This window comes from Protopterus annectens, chromosome 2.part0 (assembly GCF_019279795.1).
Source record: "Protopterus annectens isolate FY-2018-M chromosome 2.part0, PAN1.0, whole genome shotgun sequence".
Taxonomy (NCBI): Eukaryota; Metazoa; Chordata; order Ceratodontiformes; family Protopteridae; genus Protopterus; species Protopterus annectens.
The window spans coordinates 837421138-837442261 of record NC_056728.1 but is presented as its reverse complement, the minus strand read 5'-3'; positions in this window follow the sequence as shown (position 1 = coordinate 837442261).

Here is a 21124-nt window from a genome sequence, read left to right as displayed (position 1 = left end):
TGCAATGATCGGGCTTTCTCGGCTCTGTGCATGTTTCATGCTGATGCATGACATGTTTAGTATGTGCTTTATTTCTTTTGTGGAACTGGGGTTGTGCTTGTGTACATTTGGGGGATTTATCCCCTATCATACCTCTCAACCTCCTAGAGCAAGAAATCGGGACAAAGCCTAAAATGATGGGGGGACAAATAGGGACAGATTTTAAATATTGCTCTTACAAATGTAGATAGCTGATAGAATAATAGGTTTTGCATTAGCATGAATTTTCTGAAGGGCGTGGAATGTTAGACACAAATGTTTGCCATTATTTAATTACTTCAGTCCTTAGCTATTTGCCAGAAAGGAACAGATTGCAGGAGGAACACACCAAAAATATGAGGCAAACATCTGGACATTCTGTGAATATCTGTACAGTTGAAAGGTATGTTTGTAAGGACAATATTTAATATCTGTCCCTATTGGTCCCCTCATCATTTTAGGCTTTGCCCAGATTTTTGCTCGAAGAGGTTGAGTGGTATGTGTGCATTTGCACACATGCTTCTGCAGACTGCAGAAGTGGTGTACAGCACTTTAGCAATACAGGGGGTGTGTCACAGAGGCTGTGACACATCCCCTGCATTGCTTTCCTACTGCCGTTTTTTTTTTTCAGTGTCTGTGGACACTGAAATGCTTCTATTTTGCATTTCAATGCCCATGGACACTGAAATACTGACATAATATAGGTTCATAGGTTGGTACTAGGCTATCAGCGCTAGGGCCTATACAAGCCTAGCCATAACAATTCCCTGGCTATTTCTTCCCACAGGATTTACTTGCCTGGACCCCTGTCTAGCAGGGCAACTGACGTGATCCCCGGGGTGACTTTCCTATCTTCCATTCAATTATCAAGGTTCCTTTTGAAAAGGGCCAAAGAGGAGCTCTGCGTGACATGTATGGGCAGTCTATTCCAGAGTCTGGGGAGTCTCTGGGTCAGGAACCTATCCCTCCAGCATGGTTTGTTTATTGAGATGACAAGGTTTTGATCCCTGGAGCATGTGTCTCTGAGGGATTGGGATTTCTTTAAGTGTAGCATGTCCAACAGCTCTGGGTTTGACATGGCCTTGTATGTTAAACAGAGATCGCCTCTGAGTAGACAATATGCGACAAGTATAGGTGGAGTTTTTGTTAACAGTCAGCATAGGGCATCTGCTTTAGGCCTCTGATTCTTTTAGTGAAGTATTTCTGCAGCCTTTCCAGTTGCTGCAGATGTCTTGAGAGGTACAAACCAAACGGAGCATTGTATTCTATAATGGATATAATGAGGGATGAGTACAGTGGGACAATGACCTACTTTTTTCTGGATGAAAAGCCCTTAGTGATGAGGTGTGCCACACAGAAAGATTTCCTGACTGTTGTGGTGATGTGGTTATCGAAGGTGAGATCCCTGTCCACCTGTGTCCCTAAGTCTCTTATCACACTTTCGGTGTTTAGTGTATTGCCACCTATGTGTTAATTCACGGGTACATGTTTTTTCCCAAAAGGGATAACTATACATTTCTTGGCATTGAGCTTGAGCCCATGGCTCTGGCACCAAGCATCTGTTTCTGTAAGGCCCTTTTGTAGAATATCCACATCATTTGGGGATTCAGTAATGGCTCCCAGTTTGCAGTCATCTGCGAACTTTGTTAGCCAGAGTCCCTCAGTGTTGGCCTGCACTTCAGAGAAGTAAATGCCAAACAAGAACATCTTGTAGGTAAACCAGGCAGGCTACAAAATGCAAAAGTAGTAAAAAAATCCAAAACCTGGAAATGTTGAGGTAAAAATGCAGCGTTTATTCCAAACAGAAAAAAAAATCACAAAGCTTTCGGGATCAACCCTCCATCAGTTGTTGTTGTTGTGTCTTTCGGCTTTTCCCGGTTAGGGGTCGCCACAGCAGAGCTCCGGTCTGCTAATGATTGGCAGTTGATTTTTATGTGCTGAGTTGCCAGCCCTAACGCACAGCCTTCAACGAAGGTACGCCCATTCACGCATGTCTCCACGCCCTTCATCATGTGTAAAAAAAAAAAAAAGAGATCAAATGCCTTCATTTAAATAGCAAAGTCAAACCATAAGACTAATGACATGACACAGATGAATTAAGCACTTCAGGTTAGATACATTTATAGAGGTAAAATGTTACTAAAAGTCAGTATAGCCATAAAATAAGTAAAACATTTACCGAAGACTCATCCACACGAGATGTTATTTCAAAGTTAACTGCCTTCTTTGTAAAATAGGTTTAATGCTTACTGTTGTATTTAAACCTGGAAAACAATCAGCTTCTAAATGTGTGATCCATGAGTATTCACATACTTCTAACTCATTGTTAAGATCCTCCCCTTTTTTCTTCTGTCTGATGTCAATCACTCTAAAGTTAAATGTATGTGTACTTCCTTTCTCCCTCATATGCTTGCTCAAAGCATTAGTTGCTACCTCTCCATGTATTTCAGATTTGTGTTTAATAATTCTGTCCTTCAACCTTCTTGTGCATTTCCCTATCTAGAATGCTTGACATACCTTACAGTATGCCATATACACAATGGCAGTGGTATTACAAGTTGCAAAACACCTGAAAGTATACTTTTTCTTAGTGTTAGGATGTGTAAATTAAAACCTTGTATTTATATCATCACAGCATATGCAACTATAAAAGGAAATGTACCCTGTTTTCTACTTATATTCAACTTTTTATTATTTTTAAAGTCCTTATAGCATAATCTTTGTTTCAAATTCAAACAGGTACAATATGAGAACACGGGGGCCTCTCCAGCTATTCTGATTATCTCAGGCATGTTTTTGAGAATACCCCAACTGTTTCTAATAATGTTCTTAACACCCTCTGATCTATGATTATATGTTGTGACATAGTGTATATTATTATTTTTAACATCATTATGACCAGAATTAGCATGGCTAGTATTACTAGAAAAGTGGGGTGTCACCTTGGCTGTTCTTTCCATAATAACTTCACTTGCTGTATGTCTTAACAATGAGTTATAACCACAGTGTTTAAACTCTGTGGTCATTCTGTCCAATCCCAATTTAAAGCTGTCCTCATCCATGTTTAGTTGACTAGCTCTTAGTATTTGTCCTTTGACTACACCCTTAAAAGTATGTGCAGCATGCATACTATTTCTATGGACATAGTTGGAGTGTATCTCTTTTCCAGGTATCAAAGTATTAATACCTCCACTACATTTAGTTAGACTAACATCCAGATAATTGATGGTATCCACAGAAAACTGGGCTGTAAATTTCAAAAAGTTAGTGGTTCTATTTAAACTTCATGTTCAGCATCATTACCAACCCACAGGAAAAATATGTCATCTACAAAACGTTTAAAAAATAATATTTTGTCATAAAAAGGATGCAGTTCACTATAAACAAATTGCTCTTCCTGGCACGAAACAACAATATTGGCATATGTATTTGTCATTGGGGTGCCCATCGCTACCCCATTTTCTGTATGTATGTGCATTCATTAAACATAAACACATTATTAATCAACACCACTTGTGCCAATTCACAAATTGTTTCCACTTCTCTAGCAGCCATGCCACATGTTCTACTTAAAAAATCACATAGTGCTTCTAACCCTTGTTGTAGAGGTATCACAGTAAATAATGATTCAATGTCAAGAGTTACAAATAAAAATTCAGCATTCTGATGTTCATTAAACCAGCAGTATAACTGTTGTAAAAAATCTTTCGCATCTTTAATAAAACTTTTAACTTTCTATAAATATTTACTTAAAGTAACTTTTAAAAAGTGAGAAATAGGTTTGGTGACCCAACCAGAACCAAATACAATAGGACACATGGGTGGATGGGCTAAACTTTTATGAATTTTTGGAAGACCATACAAAACAGGTGTCATAGGGCATGAAACTGTAAAATAATTAAACAATTCAGTACTGATGTCATTATTAAGTTGCAGCTCAAAAATACACATATTAACTTTGCTTATATATGTAAGTACTTCTGCTGGAGGGACTTCAGCAAAGCTATCAAAGTCACTCAAAACTTCAAGCATAAGCATATTATACATATCTCTATCAAAAATAACAATTGTACCACCTTTGTCAGCCTGTTTAATAAAAATATCATTGTTGTTTTTTAATTTCTCAAGAGCTTGAAACTCAGACAAGGAAAGGTTGTATTTCTTTTTTTTTCATATAATAGTTACGTATGTCCCTTCACATGCCCCTATAAATGCATTAAAATGGGACAATTCACCGTATAAACCTACCAGGTTTTTAACATACTTGTGTAGATATATCAGGTGCATCCTTAAATATAAATCTCACATTCCTTATAAACAATCTAAGGTCAGTCAGCGTTATTACAACACTGTCCACATTAGATGGAATAAAACCTATACCTGTATTCAAAAGCTTTAACTCCGCTTCAGTTAATTGAAAAGAAGATAGATAAACAACTGAAAATTTACTCTGTTCTTGTTGTTGTGAGTCATGCTGTGGGTCTCTGGTCCTTGACTTCTCCACCTGTTGAACTGCTGACCTCAAGTCTGTTTCCTGTCCCTTGGATTGTCCCTCTCCTTCTCTTGGTTCTTTGATGTATTCCGTATTACCTGCTCCACTTTTTCTGCTAATGTGATAGTAATTAGAGTCGTCCCCTGCTGAAAATCTTGATTCTGCAGGATTTGTATTAGTGGGGGGTGGATCTCACTAAAATACTTGCTTCTGATGCTAAGTGTGTAACATTATTTGAGTCTACAGATTGCACATTCCTATTAGTTGAATTTAAGTTAACATTATGCCCACTGACAACTTCATCCGAAGAAAATTCATCTAGTGAGTTCATGGTCTGTTTCATCCTTTGCTGTTTATTATTATAACTACCTTCCTGTGTACCTTCCTGTGTAAAAGGCGTAGAGTGTTCCCTAGGCCAAGAAAAAATATGCTCATTTTTGAAATCTCCAAAGTCTTGGTTCAATTTGCGCTTCTTAGTGGCAATTAGCTTTTGTTCAAATATTGTTAAATTCTCAAACATTTTGTTATATAACAATGGACCCTCATTTGTTAAGGGTGTTTCAAGCAGTTCATTCTTGATCTGAATAATCTCCTGTTGTAAATCGCACTCAGTTTTGTAAAAAATGGTCATTCATTAATCTCATATAGTCAGCCCCAATTCTCAAATTAAGCTCTTGCCACTTTTTGAGTAACTCTGGGTACGTATTACTGTATGAGAGCAATTCAGTACTGAATTGTTTAATTATTTTACATTTTCATGTAAGGCCAAACAGGGCACACAGATGAGAGGGTCAAAGTTGGAGCTACATTTGTCAGCCAATAGGTTTGCTATATCTTCTGGCTCAGTATAGGTAGTTCCATTTACAATGAGCTCTGCACACAATTATGTATTGCCTTTGATGTTGTGAACATAGATTCATAGGTTCATAGGTGTGTACTAGGCTAATGGCCCTGGAGCCTTTACAAGCCTAGCCACTGGAGTGATCCCCGGGGTGATTTTTTTATTTCTAATCCACTCATCAAGACTTCTGTTGAAGAGGGCCAGTGAGGTGCTCTGCTTGACATGTATGGGAAGTCTATTCCAGAGCATGGGCAGTCTCTGGGTTATGAACCTGTCCCTTCACTATGTTTTGTTGATTGTGGTAATGAGGTTGAGGTCTCTGGAGCATGTGGTGTGGAGGGATTCGGAAGTCTTTAGATGTAGCATTTCTAACAGAGCTGGGTCAGACATGGCTTTGTAGGTCAAGCAGAGATCACCTCTTAGTAGATGATATGGGACAGAGAATAGCTGGAGTTTTTTTAGTCTGTCCATGTATGACGTGTTTAAGGCCTAGGATCCTCTTCATTAGGTACTTTTGTGGCCTTTCCAGCTGTTGCATGGATCTAGTAAGATACATGCCAAATGGGGTATTATACTTGATAATTGGCCTAATGAGGGAAGAGTAGAGAGAGATGATGACCTCTTTCTTCCTGGATGCAAAACTCTTGGAAACGAGATGTGCCACACAGAAGGACTTTCTGGCCACAGTGGCAATGTGGTGGTCAAAGGAGAGGTTGCTGTCAACCTGTGTCCCCAGAGGTCTTATAATGGCTTCAGTGTTCAGTGGTCTCCCATCAATGTGGTGATTACTGGGAACTGAGTTTTTCCCAAAGGGGTTGATGATGCATTTTTTTTCATTAAGCTTAAGGCCATGGTTGTGACACCAGCCATTGGTCTCAGTGATGCCTTTCTGTAGGATGTCTACATCACTTGGGAAGTTAATAATGGCTCCCAGCTTGCAGATGTCTGTGAACCTGGACAGCCAGAGTCCCTCTGTGCTGGCCTAGACTTCTGAGAAGTAGATGCCAAACAGGAGAGGACCCAGGACAAATCGCTGTGGGATTCCACTCATGACTGGTCGGCAGTCTGACTTGGAGTCTGTTAGTTTCACACTGTGGGTTCTATCTCTGAGCCACTTTGCAACCTACCTAGTGGTATAGGGGTTGATGCCTAGTTTGGTGAGTTTATCAATAATTCCTGAGTGGGGAATGGTATCAAAGGCCTTGGCCAGATCGAGGTAGGCTATATGAACTGACTTCCCCTCAACAACAGCTCTGGTGACTGACTCAAAGAAGTCAACTAGGTTGAGCAGGCATGATCTACCTTTCACAAAACGAAATTGCGTGGGATCTAGAGTTTGGAGATTCCCTATATCATTGTTAATTAGGTAAATGATGATGCACTCCATAGCCTTACATATCAGACTCATCAGGCTAATGGGTCAATAATTCCCAGGGTCTGTAGTCGCTCGCCCTTTATGGAGAGGGATGACTGTAGCAGTGTGTCATTCGGTAGGGACAACGTCTGAGGTGACACTGTGATTGAACATGGCACACAGATGTGGTGCCATTTCACTTTGTAGTTCATGTAGAACACATCCAGGGATATTGTCAGGTCCCATGGAAGCTGTATTCTTGGCCTTGGACAATGCAGCTTTAACCTGTGCTGGAGTAATGCTGGGTGCCTGGCATTCCTCCAGTGTTGTGATTGGTCCATGGGGGGGGGGGGGTAAAGTTGGCACTGAATCTGTTGGCCAGTATGTTGGCAATATCTGTTGGCTCAGTATAGGAGGTACCATTGTGTAGTAACTCAGAACAAACCTGAGTATTGACATGGAGATTTTTGATATGACTGTAGAAGGCTTTGTGGTTGTTTTTAGTGTCTGCCGCAATTCTGCCTTCATAGCTGGCTTTAGAGGTTTTGATGAGGGATCTCAACTTTTTGTTGAGGCTAGTAAGGGAGTTTTTCCAGTCTTGGGACTTCACCTTTTTCTGCAACAGTTTCTTCCTTCTGTTGTAGAGTTTATTAATGGCAAGGGACCACCAGATTGGCTTGCTTTTTTTGGAGGAGTCTGTCTTGGTTTTGTTTATGGCTAATTCCATGCATTTATGTAAGTGTTCATACAATGCATCGGTGTATGATTCAGCAGTCATGCATCTATTTTCCATTGACAGGGGTGACGTGAAGTTAGCCACCTCTGTTTTTAGGAGCTCAAAGTCAGCTTTGAAGAAGTTTTTTATGGTGGTTACCTTTGCAGGGAGTGAGGATGATATGTGGATTTCCATGGTGATTAGTTTGTGGTCGGATCTAACCAGGGAAGAATTGCCTATTGTTGTAGAGCAATGGTTGCCCATATTAGTAATAACCAGGTCAAGGATGTTGCTTCCTCTAGTCGGGGTAAGAATGAGCTGGTCCAGGGCATTGAAATTGATGAATTCCATGAAGCGTTGGGCCAGTGTATTGATGCATGAGTAGTTTTCCCAGTTGATGGAAGGGTAGTTGAAGTCACCTAGTATGAGAGTGTTGGGTTGGACCTTAATAGTTTCCAGGGTGCCTAGGAATATGGAGTGAGAATCCCCTTGCGACATGGTTGGGGACCTATAGCAGGCTACAACCTAAATCGCCATCTTACCAAATGTTAGTTGTACCTGAAGTATCTCAGATGGGTTATGCTGGGCTACTAGTCTGGAGGTGTGCATATCATTTATGAATATGGAGACACCACCACCTTTGGAGCTTTGGTCCATGTTCTGGAGCTGAAAGGTGTGGAATGAGTTATAGCCTGGTAGCACAGGGGTGCTTTCTGTTGCTTTACACCAGGTCTCCTTTACAGCACAAATGTCGATGTTCTCCATTTTGAGGAGTGCTTCGAGCAAGTGCATCTTGAGATTTAGAGTTCTAGCATTGAGCAGCATGACACTCAGATTGTATTTATTTATAGCTGTTACGGTGGTAATTTGTTTTTTGGAACATCGCCTAAAAAGGCACTATAGTGGCAAGAGCCTTAGCTAGTATCCGGAAACCCAGGGGTGACAGATGCAGGCCATCTCTGGCAAAGCATCAAGGTCTGTCAGTCATATCATCCCAAGCAGACAGATACTGGATCCCCTTAGAATGACACCAGAAACTTAGCCAATTGTTGAAGTCAATCATTTTCTGCTTGTACTGCAGTATCATTCTGGGCAATGGTAGGATGCTGCTCAGGGATAGGGTCATACCTGCCTGGGCCACATAATCCGAGAGCTCCTCCATATCTCTTTTCATGTAGCCCAGGGAGGTGCATCTCAGGTCATTCACACCCACATGGACAGTGACAGAGTCGTACTTGTTGTGGAGTGACATGAGTGTGTATGTGATGTGTCGGATTCTGGCACCTGATAGACAGCTGACTGTTACCTTCTCCCTATTCAACCTAGTGAGTGGGACATCAGTGTGCCTCACTATTAAGTCACCTATGATTAGTGTATTGGGCAAGATGTTTTGCCTTAGCAGTTTAGGTTGAGGAGCATACTGTGTAAGTGAGCTATGCATCTTGTGGTTTATACTGTGTTGCGGTGGTCAACTGTATTTCTGCCTTGAAGGTCTCTGCTGTTTGGGTAGATTTCTAATGAGAACCTCCGCGAAGGTAGGTGTGTGGTTTGTGTTTTTATGTGAGAGCTGTGATGGTGGGTGTTCTAGAGGGCTATGTGTTGCATGTGGTGTGATGCAGGTGTTGACCTTCTCCTCTTGACCAGCTATTCCAGTCTTGGCTTGAGAGTGCATGGCTTCCAATTTGGATATATAAATGCATGTCTCACAAGTCTGCATGTTGGAAGGTAAGAGGAGAGGGTTGTCTGTGTACATGAGGCAGTTGCTACACTGCCTCAGAATGCCCAAGTTCACCAGGTTAATAGGAAAAAGCACAGGGAACTGACCTTTAGACATGCCAGGAGGGATGGTAATTATTACTAAGTACTGGAGCTGTTTCCTTATATATTCCTTTCATAAGAAAAATGTCACTCAATGTGTCTGAGTCTGTACGGAGCACTGCCAAACACTTGAGGGGAAACTAATACGTAGACCCTGAAAATTTAAGGATGAAGTATTTAGGCATGTATTCTGAAGTTAGAAAGAAATCAAGCAGTACTTATTGAAAAATAAAGAATTAGCTTGTCAAGAATGATGAAAAGAGGGGAGTCACACGAATGGCTACTGTCTGGCTACTACTAATGCGGGTCTAAGGATAGCTTCACTCTATTGGGATACAATACTCCTTTACTTCTTCTCTCACCAGAAGGAAAATTTTAGTACCAGTCTCAAGAACAGAAGCAGGCCATGGCCTGTTTGGTGATCCACAGTCTTGTCCCAGACGATACAAGGGTTCATAGGTTCATAGGTTGGTTCATAGGTTGGTACTAGGCTATCAACCCTAGGGCCTATACAAGCCTAGCCATAACAATTCCCTGGCTATATCTTCCCACATTATTTACTTTCCTGGACCCCTGTCTAGCAGGGCGACTGACGTGATCCCTGGGGTGAATTTCCTTTCTCCCATCCAATTGTCAAGGTTCCTCTTGAAGAGGTCCAAAGAGGCACTCTGCTTGACATGTATGGGCAATCTATTCCAGAGTCTGGGGAGTTTCTGGGTCAGGAACCTATCCCTCCAGCATGTTTTGTTTATTGTGCTGACAAGGTTTAGATCCCTGGAGCATGTAGCTCTGAGGGATTGGGATTTCTTTAAGTGTAGCATGTCCAACAGCTCTGGGTTTGACATGGCCTTGTATGTTAAGCAGAGATCACCTCTGAGTAGACGATATGCGACAGAGTATAGCTGGAGTTTTTTAAGGCGGTCAGCGTAGGGCATCTGCTTTAGGCCTGTGATTCTTTTAGTGAGGTATTTCTGAGGCCTTTCCAGTTGCTGCAGATGTCTTGAGAGGTACATACCAAATGGGACATTGTATTCTATAATGGGTCTAATGAGGGATGAGTACAGTGGGACAATGACCTCCTTTTTTCTGGATGAAAAGCCCTTCGTGATGAGGTGTGCCACATTGAAGGATTTCCTGACTGTTGTGGCGATGTGGTTATCGAAGGTGAGACCACTGTCCACCTGTGTCCCTAAGTCTCTTATCACACTTTCTGTGTTTAGTGTACTGCCACCTATATGGTAATTCATGGATACATGTTTTTCCCAAAGGGATAACAATACATTTCTTGGCATTGAGCTTGAGCCCATGGCTCTGGCACCAAGCATCTGTTTCTGTAAGGCCCTTTTGTAGAGTATCCACATCATTTGGGGATTAAATAATGGCTCCCAGTTTGCAGTCATCTGCAAACTTTGTTAGCCAGAGTCCCTTAGTGTTGACCTGTACTTCAGAGAAGTAGATGACAAACAAGAGTGGCCCCAGGACTGAACCCTGTGGTACTCCACTTGTCACTTGTCTGGAGCTTGATTTGGAGTCGGCTACTTTTACAGTGTGGGTTCTATCAGTAAGCCATTTAGCAACCCATTGGGTGACATAGGGATTAATGCCCAACTTAGTAAGTTTATCTATGATTCCAGAGTGGGGGATGGTGTCAAAGGCCTTGACAAGGTCTAGATAGGCTGTGTGGACCACCTTACCCTTGTCCATGGCTCTGGAGACTGATTCAAAGAAGTCAATCAGGTTCAGGAGACAAGATCGGCCCTTCACAAACCCAAACTGGGTGGGGTCCAGTGTTTGAAGGTTGCCAATGTCTTTGTTTATAAGTTCCATGATAATATGCTCCATGGCCTTGCAGATAAGGCTTGTCAGACTGATGGGACGGTAGTATCCGGGATCCAAGGTGGATCCCTCCTTGTGGATTGGGATAACTGTAGCTCTGCGCCACTCAGTGGGCACGAAACCTGAGGTGAGGCTATTATTAAACATGACACTTAGGTGAGGTGCCAGTTCATATTGTAGTTCATGTAGTACACAGCCCGGGATGTCATCTGGTCCCATGGATGCTGTATTCTTGGCTTTAGAGAGTGCGTTTTGTACCTGTGTGGCCATTATTACTGGAATTTGACAATCTTCCTGTATTGAGATGGGCCATTTAGGGGGTGAGAGGGGGGTGAAGTTGGCACTGAATCGATCTGCCAGGATGTTGGCAATATCCTTCAGATCAGTATATTTAATGCCATTCTGTTTTAGCTCAGAGCAGATCTGAGCATTGCCATTTAGATTCTTGACATAGTTATAGAATGTTTTGTGGTTGTCTTTGGAATCTTTGGCAATTTTATTTTCGTAACTAGCTTTGGAGGATTTTATGAGGCATTGTAGCCTTTTTTCTTGTTGATGCCTCAAATAGTAACCAGGCCAATCAGGTATGTTAAGCACAGAGACTCACTCTCCAACCAGAATGAGTCAGGAATCAATGTACTCTGCTCCTACTCTCACCAGGATCAGAATATAAGCACAGATTCCAAGCTGTCACCTATAAAGCATAAGCTTTCTGGTTACCAGCAGTCTCCTGGAAATAATGTGACTACACTCCTTCTCTCACCAGGAGAAAGCAGAAGCACTAATCCCAAGATGACTACTGAGAGGTGGAATGTAGGCTCTTCAATAACTGGTGGTCTTGCAATAGATAGTTAAAGGTAAGATGAAAAAAATGGTTTATTCTATAAACACTGCAGTGTGCACTAGATTAGTTAGATGTGAAAGTAGGTAACTTAAGGTTTACCTGTCTAATACCCGTCTAAAAGTTAAGTTTTAGTGGAGAGTCATTATTTTTAAAACAGCAGGATAGATTGAAAGGGGGTGGTCACTTTTGTATTCTGGTACTATGGAATACAGTAGGATAGCCAATAAATTTAAATAGTTGAAGGGGAGTGATTTCACAAAATGATAATTTTGTGCTTACTCACACCAGCCAATAAATGCAGAGAGGAAATGAAATATATGGTCAAATTAACATAAGGGGCAGGCAACTAGAAAGACAGTGGTGTTTAAGAACACAACAGTAACTTGGTAGGAGGGTGACAAAAATTTCTGTCTGACTCACAAGAGACAGAGCTGTGGTCTCTTTTCAAGTTTTTATATGCAGTTAAAAGCAGAATACAAATAAAACACAATGTAAAGAAAATAAATCACAGTATACAAAATAGAAAAAGGCAATAAAAAATACAACAAATAAAAAGCAAACTAACCTTTCCCTCACAGCAAACTGTAGCAGAGTCTGGGTGAGCCTTTCCTGTGATTGTCCTTGGCCTGGGAGTCCAATTTACCTCTTTTCTTTTTTTGGTAGACTTTTGTTTTTTGAGAGTGCTTTTATCCTGCTGGGTGCTGCATCTCCTAATTTTTGCCATTACTTTCTTCCTTCTATTATACAGCCTATTGATGTTTTGATTCCAACAGAGTGGCTTGTTTGTTGAATTAGTTCTGTACTTCTTCCTGGTGGGTACAGCTGCAACTATGCAGCTATTAACATGCTTGTATGGATGCCGATCATCCCTGACAAAACAGCATGGTCTGTTGGCCATTTAACTTCCATGCTAACAAATATTGCATCCCCTTAGAATGACACCAGAAACTAAGCCAATTATTAAAGTTAGTCAACTTTTGTTCATATTGTGGCATCATCACTGGGGAAAATAGAATGCTGCACAGTGCTAGGCTCATACCAGCCTATGACACATATTTTGAGACTCCATGATGTCTCTCTTTATATAGTCTTATACAGTAGTTCTGCACATTTTGCTTTCAAAATATGCCATAGACATGTAAATACTTTTTATCTACTTCACCACTTTCCTTATTTCCCATATTTGTATAATATCCACACAACACAATGTTCACATTGCCATACATGTGCATTTCTTCTCCATGATCTTTTAATATTCTGACAGTGTAGAAAAATGTGTTCTATAATTGTTTCTTCTTCTTTCTGAGAAACTAAACACTTCTCTCCACAAAGTATATTTATTTCATTAGTGCTTTAAGCAGTAGATTTTAGCTGTAGCAGTGCGCCATTCGGTAGGGCCAAAGCCTGAGGTGAGGCTGTGAGTGAACAGGGTATACAGATGTGGTAATAATCACCATAAAAAATCTTCACATTCAATAATATTCTTAAATTTTCCCCATCTTTTTAATCCTTCTTATATATTTCCTGTCTACCTCTTTCCATGAACTAATTCCATAATATATTCCATAATATATTCACACCACAATTTTCAGTACTTTTTAGTTTCTACTTCTTCCAATGACTTAATTTTGTGTTTATCCGTGTATTCCTTCATGTCTGCACTGTATTGCCCTTTTTCCTTTTTATACCTCTATTTTAGATTTTGTTTATATTGCATCTGCAAATATTTCCACTTCTCTTTTCCTTTTTTTTCAAATACCTTTTCTATCACCTAATACATATGGATTGAGCTTAAAAATACTGCATGGTTTATCTCAGTCATTCCCCCCTGTGTCTACATTAATATACAGAACTGCCTTTTTATAAGATTTAGTAGTGAACCCCAAAATAATCTAAGTAAACATCTACTAATCTTTCTACCTCTTTTGGGAATATGAACATACCTCAATATAATTCCAATTTCCCAAAACATGAGTGCATTAAATATACATTTTTACCAAATGATAATTTATATAGTTTCCATGCATTTATTATCCCATTCATTTCTTAAAAGATAACTCCTATTTTTTCCTAATTATATCTCCATCCCCACATTTCACCATAAAAGCTCTATTTGCTTTGTATTAAAATAAATCCCATTTAATCTATTATTGTCTCCTAATCCTTACTTTTTTCAGCATGTATTTCCAATCTTGTATTTCCTAAAATCTTTACTAATCTTATCATTATTCTCTTACCCCATATTTATTCTTAATTATAACTGCTGCATCACTCACATAACTTCAAATTAATGGAATTTTGACTTTATCCATATAATAAATTTTAGCTTCTTTCATGTTATATTCAATTAGTCCTCCATTCATAATTAGCCTGAGTAATACGGTTCTTATAGGACAATGCTTTATCACCCTTTCTAGAATTTCACCAGTTTGCCTTAACAGCCATTCATCACTTGTTGTACACATAACAGGTCACACCCCCGGATTCAGCAAACGTCTGTGCAGGAATAACTTATTCCTGCATGGAAGGGACTATATGGAAGCAGCACGGCAGTTCTCCATGCATATGCATGAAGGCGTGCTGCCGTGCTGCAGTATGTACACGGAAATGTGTACGAGCACAGGGGGCATGTCTGAGAGCAGTGCTCTCACAAAATACACTCCCCCTACACACCGGAATTGCCATACAGCAATGTAAAAAGAGTGAGATCACTCTTTTCACAGAATGTAAACCCCCAACAGGAGAGATCCCCAGAGAATGACCAGATTCTTGCCATATAGTGTACGGACATGAAATAAATAAGTGGCCACTGCCAAAGTAGTGGCATATCATTAAAGAATGAAGTTAGAAAATAATGACAGAACTACATTTTAGATGTCATACCCTTCTGAAAATGCATGCAAATGCAAAATCTGTTATTCTAGCAACTGTCTAAGTTTGCAAGAGCAATATTTAAAAAGTGTCCATAATGGGTTTTTTTCACATCAGCAGGAAAGTTTAAGCATAGCTGCACGGGTGTGCCCATTGCTTAGCTATGCTTAGGCCAGCTTAAATGGCCCAAAAAGTTAAATAGCAATAGACAGCCCCCATAAGCAGTAGTGCAATAGTGTAGTTAGAGTGTATGCTTTGTATGTAGTCAGTTAAGGTTCTAGCCCCACTGCAGCCAATTCTATTTTGTAAGTGAAATCACCACAAATGTAATATTTTAGTATATTTATGTAGTAAGTAACTTATATTTCCCAACCAGAGCAGTGTATTAGGGTCAGATGTGAGGTGTCAGTGAACTGAAGTTGTGAAACCCCCACATAAACACAAGTGTCCCATACATGCAGTCACATAAAATGTAATATGTCAGAAAAGCACATAGAGGGATGTTACAGAAGATCGACATACATATCATAAGCTATGCTAAATGATGAATGAAACCCAACATCATGATAGTCCAAAAAATGAAAGGTAAATAATGCTACATTATGCTCAGCTCAGCTGAGGCACTGTAAGCATTGCTGAAACATACATGCTAAGCAGGAAGTACTGTAGCTAAGTAGATGTGCGCACTGGTAAGCTGTGCTCAGCACCTGCCCCTTTAAGCACTGCCAACCTTAGTTAAGCAGGTTTGCCAGTAGTTTAGCTTAGCTCAGCCTATTCAAAACCATCCAATCACGGCAAAGGGTGGGAAATTGGCCATATTTAAACCCCACAGGTGGGAATACAGTTCATAACTGGTTCCAGCTCCCCACTGTAGGCAGTATGGCAGGTGTTGGAGTGGGCATGCACTTTCGGACGCAGCGCTGGGTCATGCAGGAGTCCAAAGTCATGGTAGGACTCCTGGTAAAAACACATGATGCAAGACTGCTACAGGACCAGTATCAGGGCTCCCAATATAAAGCAGAAGCCTGGGAAAGTCTTGCCCGTGATCTCACCAGTGTCACTGGTATCCCTCGGACTGGTAAGCAGGTCCTGCATCACTATGTCGACTTGAAGTGAATGAAGAGGGAGCTGTAGGAACAGTAAGGCCAAGAAGCAAGACAGAGGGGAGGTGTCCCAGCAGTGTGTAAGTATTTATAGCAAAAACAGTTTACCAAATTCCAGCCTGTATATGTGATGGATAGGGATGCATAAATCTTTCTCTATTTACATTACAGCTCCAGCTGAGCGGGCTGTGAACCAGGAAGCCCATGCCAGCAGGTTGCAAAGGCTGTGTCACAAGGCTGTTGAGTAACAATCCTGCTTGTAGTAGTCATACCAAATAAATATAAAGGAGTAAAATGTCACCTGGCACTATAAAAAATGTGTATGGTTTCTACTGAATAAACCAGACAATATGACAGTAATAGTCCCATATAGGTCATATTTAAATAAAAGTGTAACTGCCTGGCAATAAAGTTCTAAATCCTGGACTGGTTGTGTTTACTCTGGTATTGTATGGCCTCACATGTTACATACACCAAGATCTGGTATGTGAATAGTAATGGTGTGTTAACCACTGTTTCCCACACTGTGCTATATAAAAATGTGTCTAGAATGTCTGTATAAGAATGTTGTAATTACAAGGTCAGATTGTAAAACCACGAGAGACTTAGGCAGAAAACAGAGAAGGAACAAACAGCAGTTGCTTAACAGCTCACTCTGATTAAACACAAATTGCTGTATTTGTAGCAGACACAGCCATGGTTTGAATCCTGTGAGTGGTAGCAAACTGTATGTGCAATTTTATCTAGGATTTTGGGAATATGTGTAGAAACAGTCAGGTAGTGTTAACAAACATTCCCCCGACAGGATTTTCAGGTAAGAGAACTGTAACTGCCTGGCAATAAAGTTCTAAATCCTGGACTATTTGTGTTTACTCTGGTATTGTATTGCTTGACATGTTGCATTCACCAAGATCTGATATCTGAATAGTAATGTTGTGTCAACCACTGTTGTCCACAATGTGCTACAAAAAATATGCCTAGGAATGTCTGTATAAGAATGTTGCAATTACAAGGTCAGATTGGGAATATGTGTAGAAACAGTCAGGTAGTATTAAAACATCCCCCCACAGGTCTACCAGGTAAGAGAAGTAGACTGTAGCTATAAGACTGTTGAAGTATACACTGTGTACAAACATACCACTGCCCAAACCAAGGCCATAGGGTATTGTAATAATACTTGTAGAGTAATGATTAGAGCAATGATCATTAAAGTTGTGAGTACTGTAAGGATATACAAGTTGCTAACTGACATCTCTCTCTCCACCCACCATATCTGCAACAACAGTCTAAACACACAAATCAGTGGGTATGTTTACACCAAACCTACTGTTGGGACATATGTCCTATTGTTCAACAAATATTGCAATGTGTTTCTATTAATGTTCCATGTTGAAATACTATCATTGGTGGCCTGTTGCTATCAATGTAACCTGCATACCATTGTAATGGCCACTGTGGTTCCATATATGCATGTGTTCTGTTTGCTATGCAACTGTTCAAAATCTGTTGTTTTGGGTTAATGGGAATATCTATGCATGCTGTTATGACTAATCCTGGATTGTGTTGACTATTACTAACCCACATATGTTCTAAAACTGCAACACCATAGCATGTTTGGGAAGGCCGGTCCCAGCGGATCCACCTCACCCACCTCATCTGGCTGTGGCACTGGGAGTTTGGAGATCTGCTACACCAGCTTGAGGGCCATGTGGCACAATTAGAGGGTCAGACTCCCCCTCCTGCTCAGCCCCCAGCACAGCCACCTTCGGGGCAGTGAAGGTGCAGTGGTGACTGCCCATGGGTGGGGACCTCAGTCCCACTGTTTCCATTTGGGGGCTCATGAACTTCATATTTCCAAACACCCCTCCTCATCCAAGGTGTTTACCCCCCACATGTGTCATATACTGCCCCTGTATTCTGTCTTTTCTGTCTTCCTACCCAACCTACCTCCACAAATATACCTACTATCCTTCCCCAACATCCCACTCTCACTTTAAAAAAAGGGCAATCTGTTCCCAAAAAGAAATCTCGCCCCATACATAGCTGTCCATTTCACACACATGTCCACTGGACACATGTAATCTGGTCTAATTGGCTTCACAACACATTATTGTTGTCCTCACCCCTCTCTCAGGGGTTTGAGTGTCCAAATTTTCCTCCAAATTCAGTATATATGCACAGTTGTTGCTGTAGAAGAAGTGGACAGCTATGGCCTTCCCTACACCCATCCTGCACATCCCTAGCTACTTTCCCTATTGTGTTTCCCTCGGCATGCCCACTTTTTCACCACTTTCCTATCACCCCTTTTTTCTTTTCTTTTAAAACAATTAGAGAGGGGGTAAGTGAGAGTAAGGTCTTTTAAGCAGTAGTAAGCAGGATTAAGCCTGTTTGCATGGTGCTAAGCAATGCCTACACAGATTAAGCACTTTAAGGCTAACTGTCTGTAAACAAACCCACTTACAAATGCTTAAAAGTGCTTTAATCGCTCTGCATCCAACAGCCCGTGTTTTGTCCAGCAACAAACTAATCAGCCATTGCAAGCCTTGAACCCAGGACCCTGCACACCATAGCCACAACAAGTTACCGCTAAGAAATCTGAGATGGAGCTGCATCTGATGTTTTCTCAAATATTTATTTATTGATTTTATTTGTAGTTAACATGCTTATTGTTAATGTGCATTATCTCTGTTACACATATGCTTTTTACAATTGCTTTGTAAATATTTTCTATGTATCAACATTGTTTAATTTGTATTTTATTGTCTCTTGTACGTAATATTGTTGTGCTTTGTATATTGTGGAGCCTTTCTACCCGGGCCTCTATAAACCCTATTGTGTTTCCCTCGGCATGCCCACTTTTTCACCACTTTCCTATCACCCCTTTTTTCTTTTCTTTTAAAACAATTAGAGAGGGGGTAAGTGAGAGTAATGTCTTTTAAGCAGTAGTAAGCAGGATTAAGCCTGTTTGCATGGTGCTAAGCAATGCCTACACAGATTAAGCACTTTAAGGCTAACTGTCTGTAAACAAACCCACTTACAAATGCTTAAAAGTGCCTTAATCACTCTGCATCCAACAGCCCGTGTTTTGTCCAGCAACAAAGTAATCAGCCATTGCAAGCCTTGAACTCAGGACCCTGCACACCATAGCCACAACAAGTTACTGCTAAGAAATCTGAGATGGAGCTGCATCTGATGTTTTCTCAAATATTTATTTATTTATTTTATTTATTGCATTTGCTGACCAGGAAAGTCCACTGGGCCTAATAAGAGCCTATTTTCAGTGAGGGCCCGGGTAGAAAGGCTCCACAATATACAAAGCACAACAATATTACATACAAGAGACAATAAAATACAAATGAAACAATGTTGATACATAGAAAATATTTACAAAGCAATTGTAAAAAGCATATGTGTAACAGAGATAATGCACATTAACAATAAGCATGTTAACTACAAACAAAGGTTTTAGTCTGTTAGAGAGAAAGAAAGCACATTGGATGAATGTAAAGTTGGAGGTAGATATTATATGGAAGAGAGAGATAGTAGAAGAGGTACAGTGTAATGATGTGATAGTAGATACATATCATGTACCACAGTCATTCAAAAGTAGGGAAACTGTATTTATATATGTGTGTGTGTGTGTGTGTGTGTGTGTGTGTGTGTGTGTGTGTGTGTGTGTGTGTGTGTGTGTGTGTGTATATATATATATATATATATATATATATATATATATATATATATATATCCACTTCCACTTTGTAATTTTGAAATACTGAAATCCCGAATTTCAGTATTCCAAAACCACAAAGCCGAAAACCCACCCAAAAGTCACAAACTCAAAAACACACAACTGCAAAATTCAAAATCCTGTACTCACACAACATATACAGCACACACATATATGTACATATATATATATATATATATATATATATATATATATATATATATATGTATATATATATATATATATATATATATATATATATATATATATAGGTTCATAGGTTCATAGGTAGGTACTAGGCTAGCCTAGTTGGAATGTGTTGGCTTTTGCCACTCCCTTAGATTAGTTCCCTGTGCCTCTGTCCAGCAGAGCCATTGAAGTGATCCCTGGGGTAAACTTTCTGTTTCCCATCCACTCTTCAAGGTTTCTCTTGATGAAGGTTAGCGAGGAGCTCTGCCTAATGTAGATTAGAATCTTGTTCCAGAGCATGGGAAGTATCTGGGACAGGAATCTATCCCTCCAGCACGTCCTATTTATTGTTGTGGTGAGGTTTAGATCCCTGGAGCATGTGGCTCGAGTGGATATGGCTTTCTTTAGGTGGAGCATGTCCGTCAATTCTGGGTTGGACATGGTCTTGTATATCAGGCAGAGATCACCTCTGAGTAGGCGGTATGCAACTGAGTACAGATGGAGTTTCTTCAGTTGAGCTGCATAGGGCATCTGCTTGAGGCCAGTGATCCTCTTGGTGAGGTACTTCTGTGGTCTTTCCAGTTGTTGCAGGTGTCTTGTAAGGTAGATCCCAAATGGGGCATTGTACTCTATGATGGGTCTGATGAGTGATGCGTAGAGGGGCCCAATGACCACTTTTGATCTGGATGCAAACCCTTTTGTGATTAGGTGGGCCACATGAAGGATTTTCTAACCACTTTGGCAATGTGATTATTAAAGGAGAGGTTACATCTTCCCTATTTAGGGGGCTACCACCTATGTGATAGTTTGTGGGTACTTTGTTTTTCTAAAGGGGATGACTATGCACTTTTTGGCATTTAGCTTGAGGCCATGGTTTTGAAACCAGGTGTCTGTCTTAGTGAGACCCTTTTGTAGGATGTCTGTGTCAGCCAGAGTGTCAATTATAGCCCCTAGTTTGCAGTTGTCTGCGAACTTGGTCAGCCATAGTCCTCCTGTGCTTGTCTGTACCTCTGAGAAGTATATGCCAAACAGGAGGGGTCCTAGGACTGAGCCCTGGAGAATGCCACTTGTAATCAGGTTAGAGTCAGATCTAGCTCCTGCAACTCTTATCATGTGGGTTCTGTCCGTGAGCCAGTTGGCAACCCATCTCGTGATGTAGGGGATTATGTTCAGGCTGGTGAGCATGTCTATAATATCTGAGTGGGGAATGGTGTCGAAGGCCTTTGCGAGGTCTAGGTAGGCTGTGTGAACCACCTTTCCCATGTCTATATCCTTAGTAACTGTCACAAAGAAGTCCACCAGGTCTAGGAGGCATG